Here is an 8682-nt window from a genome sequence, read left to right as displayed (position 1 = left end):
AAACAATGTAAAATGCACTAAATTGTTGCCTCAAAATGAAAAAGATTAAAAGGGGAAAAATGCCACAGAATGCGGGCAAAGAGGGGCCAGAGTCCTTCTGCAATCAAATCAAAATACGAATTGGGTTTTTGCTGGCTGAACTATAACTGGAACTGAAAACTCAAAACGAAAACATGACAAAGATTGCATGTCACAGAAGCCAGGCCGGGCTCTCAGCCTGATTGCGAATCGATATCGGTTCGAGCTGTGGCCAAATACTGTAATTAACTCACAGCTCCTCATTACGGCGGGAATCCCGAAGACAAAGCAATAAATCAGGCGATCTTTGATGGAGTCTCTCTCGGCGAAAGTACGAGTAATTGCAGTAACCGGGTGGGCGGCCATTAAAATCAGCACATTGGAGATTTCAATTATGGCTGCACGTCAGCCTCATCATCGCCGGCGATGGCCATCATATAATTTAATTTGATTTTTATTTAATTGAAATTTATAACAACAATGGGCGAGCAAACAACATTACGGACTCTGCTGTGAGCTGGGAGCTGTGCGCTATGCCAGCTGCGTGTGAAAAGCGAGATTCATTCGATTCGCCTCGATTCTCGATTCTCGAGAGCCTGCGAATGTGAAATCAAATGAAGAATAATGAGATTTACTGTTATTGTTATTATTATTGTTACACTTATTGTTCCACACTGCATTGCTCTCGATTCTTATGACTGATTTCATTTTGTCAATTTTCCATCATTCGAGTCCTGAGTCCTCGCATCTGATTGACAGCTGAATGGAATGGAGTCCCAGGCCGCAAAACAAAACTCCCATCCTGTAGGGCACACACACTCATAGGACGAGTGATGGTTGCTTTAATGGCCAAGAAGGGCTAATTAAAGTAATGTGATTAGCAGAAATGAACCCAAGTGAGTTGCACAAAGAGAAAACAAAGGAAACGAATTTATTTTTTTGAAATTAAATCAACAATTTTGAATCCTAAATCTGTAAGTATAAAATTTACCAATTACCATTTAAATCAATATGTTTATGTGCAGTGAAACTTTTAAAAACTTATTTATTTCAAACACAAATTTTATACAATTTCGTTTATTTTTTCTCTGTGCCATAAAGAGTGAAACGATTCCTGGTTCGAGGTACGACAAGTGGAAAATCTCTTCATTGTCATTATGGGCTGCGGTTATTCTTGTGGTCAGCCTCCGCTCCCTCCCACAGACACACATTTAAAGATTATGGCATTTGAGTTCTCAAAGTGGATTAACAATGCTCTCGGGGGCCACCCAGACCTTTTCCCTTCGTCACCACTCTCTCTGCCAGTCAGTTAATTAAACAAAAACTATGAAAGGACCCTTGCTGCTACTGCTGATGCAGACCACTAATGGCAGGCATTTGGGATTTGAGTTATTGTGGGGCCGAGCGTTGGCATTTTGCGGATCGCTCGCCTTCTCTCTGGCAGAAATGAAAATTGTACGTTACGCATACGCCAGGTGGGCATCGGCACGAAGCTGTGCTGCAACATTTTTGCAATCCCTTTGACATTGGAAATATTTTCCAAGGAAATGTCATACAGTGAAAGAAAGTAGAAAACTTTCAGCATACAAATAATCAACTTATTTCCGATTTATTCGATTTTTTGGTAGAATGATTCGTATTAAAAGGCAATTGGAATTTTATGTCTAATTAAAGTGAACTCTTTTCGCTGTGCATTTCGTGCTTTTGGCTTTCGTTTTTCCCTTTTCTCAGCTCTAGTTTTTGGTCTAGTCGACAAGTGGGCCGAAAAGAACTCACGAAGGCCAATAAGTCAGATGGCGGGGCCATTTGGCTAATTGCACGAACGTGCGGCCGTTGCTCTTGACTCACTCGAAAGTATCCTGGGAACTGGAGAGCAGACTCAGAGTCTGAGGAATGAGAATAAATCCAAGGGGCCCACTGGCATCCTCCAGATGCTCCGGCAGACGCTTGGCAGCCTATCCCGGCGAGATCCCGCGACGCAGTCACGTTGAGTTAACAAAACTGATATAAATTATGAGCTCGGCGTATATTTTACACAACTGTCAGCGCAGTTGCGCCACTAAAACATATTCAGCTTCTAATTTTTTGCCTCTTCTCGGACGCAGAACTTCGTGGAGCGCCCGTGCTCCAAGTTTATTCCCTGCTTCGACAACTTTGCGACATGTTGCAGCCCCCGCGAAGGAAGAAGCAGGATCCTCGGGAGACGTCGCGCCACGATATGCTTCCCTGGGCAATAAATTCGCCTCCTGCACCGACATCCGAAGCGCTCGCCCACAAGCCGCCACTTCTCCTTCGCAACTCCTGGTGCGGCCCGGCACATCCCCATCCCCAGACTGGTCTACATACCCGAGTGCTGGGCTATTCGCGCTTACATTCCGGCACTCCACTCACCAGGCTCCATTCGACACTGAGAAAAATCTGTTAAAAATGTTGTATAATTTATTTTGCTTTATGTTGAAAATAAATAGTGTAAATTTAATTAATACAAAATACTTGGCTTTCTAGTTTATTTTAGAGAAAATTATTTTCCATTAAGAAAACTTCTTTTAAACTTACTTTTCTGAGTGCACTTCCTATCGCGTCTTCGACTCCTTCTTCGACCAGTTCGTTTACTGCTTTTACGGCTGCTCTTCCTTCAGCTCGCAGAAAAGTTTGTTGCCAAAAATTTGCCGCCATTGGGTGTGAAGTTGGCAACCCATGCCAAAGTGTCCCGTTCTCCGGTCTCCGCTGCCGCTCGCTTTCCACTCCACGCCCACTTTTCCCGCTTTTCCAACTCAACTCCATTCCCTTTGCTGTCGGTCCTACATACTCGCATATTTTGCTGGTGCGGAATACCTTAAGGCTCTTGGCGTGAATTTTATTTCAGTCGCCGGCGCTGCTGTTGTGGCCGTAAACATGCCGTCACACACTCCCTCTTCGAGCACACACACACACCCGCTCTGACGCATAAAAGATACACCTTACAAACGGAGTGTTTGATGCACTGAAAGATATAAAGCTGGGAGGTTGAGCAGGCTTGATGTATTTTCTAAAGAATATATTGAACATTCATTTTTTCCTACAGAGTTTGTTGTTCCCTTACTATTTTCCTGAGTGCATCGGTTGCGTTTTCTGAGTTCACCTGATGGGCGGAGTGTGGGCGTGGCACTGGCACTGCACACTCGAAACACCTTCCACAGCAGGAGGCAGTCAACTTTGCGGAAAATCGTTTGAAGCGCTTTGCACTTCGTCGACATCTTTCGGCTTGCCAAGCTTCCTCAGGAGCTCAGTGTGTATGTGTTGTGGTGTGTTGTGCGGTGTTGTGTGGTGTGTTATATGCCTTGCATTGTTCTGCAACTAAGCCAAAAACTTCAGCCCGAAGTTGACTATTTATGGCTTTTTATTTGCGGTCCGCTGGCTTGTGCAGCTCGCGATGATCGCTTTGTGGGTTTGAAATTCGTCTGGCAACTTTAAGCCGTGATCCATTGGCCGGAATCCGCAACGGGCCATAACTCATTTTGGCCGCTGCACGTGTCAGCAGACTGAGTGTGACAACGGAGAAGAAGACCATGGCGTCTGGTGGCCGGCAATGCACCTTCCGGTACCGGTAGGGGCACCCTCTTCCTCCGTTCTCATCGCCACCAAAGTTCACCCTGAGGAAACACACACACAGAACCCACGCAAACAAACGCAGACCGACAGCCGCAAACAAACAAAGACACCACCGCATACACTCAACCCGAAACTTTGCTAGTCTGGCCTGCACTGAGCCAAAAAGGGGCTTAAAAGAGTATGGAATATGTACAGATATCACTACCATCTCGTAGGTTATTTGAAGAGTATAGCTTCATATTTTTCTCTTGGTGTAACTCTGCTTGGCCCGAGTCTGGTCCCGGCAATCAATCCAAATGATATACACATTTCAGACTTGGCTCAGTTCTCCGCTGAGCTCCTGCCAGCTCCGCTCCGCTCGGCTTGGCTTGGCTTGGCATGTTTGCTCAGGGCGGCGTGGGACGAAGGATTTGATGTATTTGACAGATAGACTCCGTCCGTCGGTGATTTTTTACGGTCGGATAGGAGGATAGAAGTGTGTGGCCTGCGGAGTTCGCACAATATGTCCAAGTCCTGGGCAGGAGCATAGCGTGAGCAATGGCTCTGCGGTCAGCGGGCCTTGGGATTATTGATATTTAAATGGCAGGCAGGCAAATTGCCTGCAAAATATGCAGCGAATATGTGTAAATGATGCTTATAAATTATGTTAATGCCGCACAGTGGTCACATATCTTTTCCATTTAACATATTTGGTTGGTTAATCAAAGGGATTCTTATAAAAATGTTTTACAAACATTAAAATGCTTTATATAATTGACATATCTCTCTTTAATTACACACATTGTTTTTTTATTTTGTACTGTAAAATACTGCAAAAAGTCTCAAAGAAATATTTTTCCTCATAGACTCATATGCAAATTTGGCATTTGACTGTATTAAAAATGCATTAGACTGCCGGCACACGGCCCACGACAGGAGCTTAGGCTTAATTCAATTAAATAATGTGGAGCAGCTGTCCTGCGATCGTCATCCAACCGGGCCACACTGGCATCTAATTAAAATAATGATACCCCTCCCATCCCCGAGTTTTGCGGCCTGTTTTCCGCAGGAAATATTTGCGGGGCGTGGCGATTGCCTTGGACTATGGAAGGACCCAGGACCGGACCCAAATCCGAGGTCGGAGCCGGAGTTTCCGGCCAAGAAAGAGCGGTGGCGGCATCAGGGCGTAACGAAATGCGCATAAAACAGGGAGAATTTACAGCCAGAGTCCTTCTTAATGTGCCATGGCGAACCGCAGGACACTGCCTGCCAGAAATCAGACACCAGTCGCAGGAGGAGCTGCCTCTCTGGGCGGCTTTTGGCCTCATTTTGAGCGTTTATTCATTGTGCCTTTTAAGAGCTTCCGTTTCGTCACGCATAACGCTTTCGAACGACAATGACACGAACATCAAAATCATCAGCATTATCTGCACAGCCACACGGAACACGAAACACGGAGTCCGGGCTGCGGACTGTGGACTGCGGACTACGGACTACGAACTCCGGGCTCTGGACTCTAGACCACGGTCGGGATCCGGGAGTTTCGCCAGTTGAGAGTGTCCGTGGATAGGAGAGCTCTTAAACGCCCGCAGTCCAACTACAAAATAAAGCGGGGTCCGGGGAGCTTGGCTAAGTCAGTGATGGCCATTTGAGCTCTTTTTGATATAATTTTTATGAAGATAAATAAAGAAAGATTTTCTAATTTACTTAGAAATATTTATTTTTCTTGTTTAACTATGATTCTAGGACAAAAGTCTAACAGTATTTTTGTTGTTGAATATTTTTAAAAGTTGGTAATTTATTCGGCTATTTTTAATTTGTCATAACATCTCATTAACAATGTTTTAAATATAGGAAAACACCAGTAGAAAATCTCTTTAATAAGACAATATTATCTTCTTGTTTTATTATTTCACTTTTGCATTTTAGATAGATTAGTATGATTTTTCTTAGCTTGTTTTTCTTGTTCAAGGGAGTAGCTGCCATCACTGGCTTGAGGTTTTCACACCGCTCTCCGCCCGCTTGTTTGGCCAATGAGTGAGGTGTTCCTGTCCGGCGCTCCTTGTCGCCTTGTGTCCTTGTCTGGCCATGTTTGACAACATCTAGGCAAAATGGCGTCGCCGGCGTCGTCGTTGAGGTCCTGCATGACATGGCGTATGCGTAACGTAGCGTTTACGAGCATGTTTTTATCGCAATTGACATCATCCGAGGCGCTTGTAAACATTTGTGCATATTTTAATTTAATGCTAAGCACAACTATAAGCACATCAAATTTCATTGCACTCGCCGCTCGCCACTCGGCCAAGGCAAATAAATAAGCAGACCGACACACACATAAAGGGAGTTCCGTTGGCATAAGCAAACAATTTATATAATTACCCGCACAGTCGCTGCGCTTAACTGATTGCTTTATTATTTTTTTCGAGTGTCATGTTTGCCGTTTTAATTCCGACAACAATCCGGCAGCAGCATAAATATTTACGAAAATCCCAAGCCCAAGTCCAGCTCGTCCCGCAAATCTCGTCCGCAGTAATAACCATAATGGCCGGCTACAAATAAAAAAATGCTCGGCTTAAACACATGCAAATATTATGGTAAATAAATTTGTTCACATCATCAACACATTTACTGTGCGCTGGCAACTTAATTACACATGTAAACAATTGAATCAATAGCACAATAAAAACCACGGGCGCCGAGCACCATCTGCCGCTGATTGGTTTCGGCCAAATAGTTGGCCAAGAGGTATGCCCATGATTACGGCCAGCAGACTCACCTCACTCAAATGTGAAAACCATATTTGGAGGGCACGAATAACAGTCAATGGGAAAAAATATGGTTTGCAGTTAATTGATGATTATCAGTCAAGTCCAAACATTAAATGCAATTTACACACGTCAAGGGGTAGAAAATGGGGTGTGTAAGGGTACGAGTCAAGATGAAAGGATAATAAGCATATATAACGAATGACTTGGGTCTTACATATGTTAAATTCTATAAAACTTCTAAATTAAAATTACACTTTTGTTGAATTTCCAATCAACCCAATATGTTTCCGAAAACACAAACTGATGGCAACACCTTCAAACTTATCCTGGCAAATTCAACTGAAAATGGCAACGTTTTTTAATGCCACTCGACGTGAAGTGAAATGAGCAGTGGCTGCCAGCGGATTTTTGTAATTGCCACTTGTCGTGTAAATAAAACGAGTGCCACTGTCACATGTCAGATCCTTTTGGCATTCACTCGCTATATACCTGCATATATTACTGCTCGCACTTTCAAGTGGCGCATGTTCAAGCTTTTTTCGTCAGGTGCAATGACGCATAAATTCGGGCACAATATGCACCGCTCAAAAGTGGCCCAATAAATGCGAGTGGAAGTGGCAATGTTGCAACATGAATGATTCGGGGCGATGCGATGCTCGACTATAAATAAACTCTTTATGCTGGCATTAATAAATAAAATACTAGCTCCGGCACGGGCCGGGTCGGGCCACTAATCACTGCGCTGATTTATTCGAATTGGCTGTGGAATTTATGACAAGATTTGCCAATGCCACCAGCTCCCAATCCGTGGCTAATTTTAAATGGAAATGTATATTGCTTCCCCCCTTGCACCGCAAACAAATCAACTCAAGTGTATCGAAATGAGTTTCGGCTGACTCTCCCCCGCTATCCTCGCCATCATCATGATGACGATGATCATCATCTCCCCCTCGGTGTTTCAGTATGCCAAAGGCTGTGACATTTCATTCGCCGGCAATTAGAAGTCAATTTCACGCGTCGCTCTCGCAGCGAAACCATAAATTAGGCCCGACACTTGTCCGGCTGAATGCGACTTAAACGGCTCAAGGTATTATTACCACCCAGTTTGTATTATATGGGGAATAGAGAAAGAATTTAAGGCCCCAGCGACGCATTCCATTCGGTTGTCAGTTGTATTCTAAAAGGGCTATAATTTTAGAAAGACAAAGTAAAGTATCTTTAAAAACCAAAAGGCTTTAAAATTATTGCAATTCAGCTTTAAAATCATAGAATTTATATTTATTTGGCATCCCAAATGGCTTCGCTAGGGTCACATAATAGGAGCCCCTCGATTACTTAGGACGTGAGTCGGAAAACCGGGACGATTTGGAGGTTTAAGAAGGTTGAAGGTACGGAAACCTCTAGCATTCGGAGAGACAATATATTCGAGAACATCTAAATGCATTACTGCCTTGGATGTGTTATGGGTTCAATGTGAAAAAGGGGCTCAGGCTAGTCAAAACTGTTGACTGCATAATTATCATATTACTCTTCTGTTTCTCCGCAACATACATGCATAAATTAGCAACCAAAAAGCCAAACTGATTGCCTTTTACCCAATTAAGACATCCATCGATTAAGCCATCAATCACTTCATTCCAAAGCCGGCAAAGCGTAATTTATGATGGGAAATTCCTAAGACGAGGCAGCAGGCGATAAATTTACAGTTTGCAAAACGTTATTAATTGCTAATTACCTCCAAGCATGATTAATGCCCGCCTGGTCCTGCAGTCTCGTTCATCACCATATTGGGCATCTCCATTGATTGGGCCTTTACACAGAGCCATAAAATGTCACTTTAATAATAATAATCCAAAATATTGTGTTGCAATTTCCCACTGTTATAAATACTACAAATTAATAGAAACAATACAAAAAAATAAGTCGTAGTGGCAAGCTTGAAAGGCCACTTGTGTGTGATAATGCAATAATTTTCCCCTTGTGTAAGGAAAAGCCATATCGGGGTTTCCGCTCGATCCCTGGCGTCAGCCACGTGTGACTTTCTTAAGGGCGGGCGGGGGCCGAGCGTGAAACTGCCGTGTAATGTAATTATTGCAAAACTATTCATCATGTTTTGGGCACTGCCCCCGGCAAACAGCAGCCACTTAGATGCCGCGCCAGGGGTCTGTCAAACGTGGCGTATGAGCAATATGGCCCCCTGAACTTAAACCCCAACCCCAAGCTCGAACCCAAACTCAGATTCAGACACAGGCGAACAGTCGCATGCGTGCGAGGTTAACTAATTAGCATGTCAAAGCCATCTATAATGCCATGCTGAAGCAATTTC

The 8682-nt window shown here is 43.9% G+C and overlaps 1 long non-coding RNA gene across 3 annotated transcripts; it reads right to left on the bottom strand.

The window, feature by feature from the left end:
• Window positions 1-5385: 5385 nt before the first annotated feature.
• Window positions 5386-8380, bottom strand: LOC108075453 (uncharacterized). Of its 3 annotated transcripts, XR_011445131.1 has the most exons (4): window positions 8092-8380; window positions 6846-8030; window positions 5968-6137; window positions 5401-5801 (listed from the first exon to the last, which is right to left on the bottom strand). It is a non-coding gene; the product is annotated as an uncharacterized lncRNA (long non-coding RNA). The 3 variants fall into 3 exon arrangements; XR_001770732.3 differs by having other exon boundaries at window positions 5386-6137; window positions 7952-8030; window positions 8092-8330; XR_001770731.3 differs by having other exon boundaries at window positions 5399-6137; window positions 8092-8351.
• Window positions 8381-8682: the final 302 nt, after the last annotated feature.

This window comes from Drosophila kikkawai, chromosome 3R (assembly GCF_030179895.1).
Source record: "Drosophila kikkawai strain 14028-0561.14 chromosome 3R, DkikHiC1v2, whole genome shotgun sequence".
In the NCBI taxonomy this organism is placed as follows: Eukaryota; Metazoa; Arthropoda; class Insecta; order Diptera; family Drosophilidae; genus Drosophila; species Drosophila kikkawai.
Note: the sequence above shows the minus strand (reverse complement) of the source record. Positions and strands in the feature narration are given on the sequence as shown.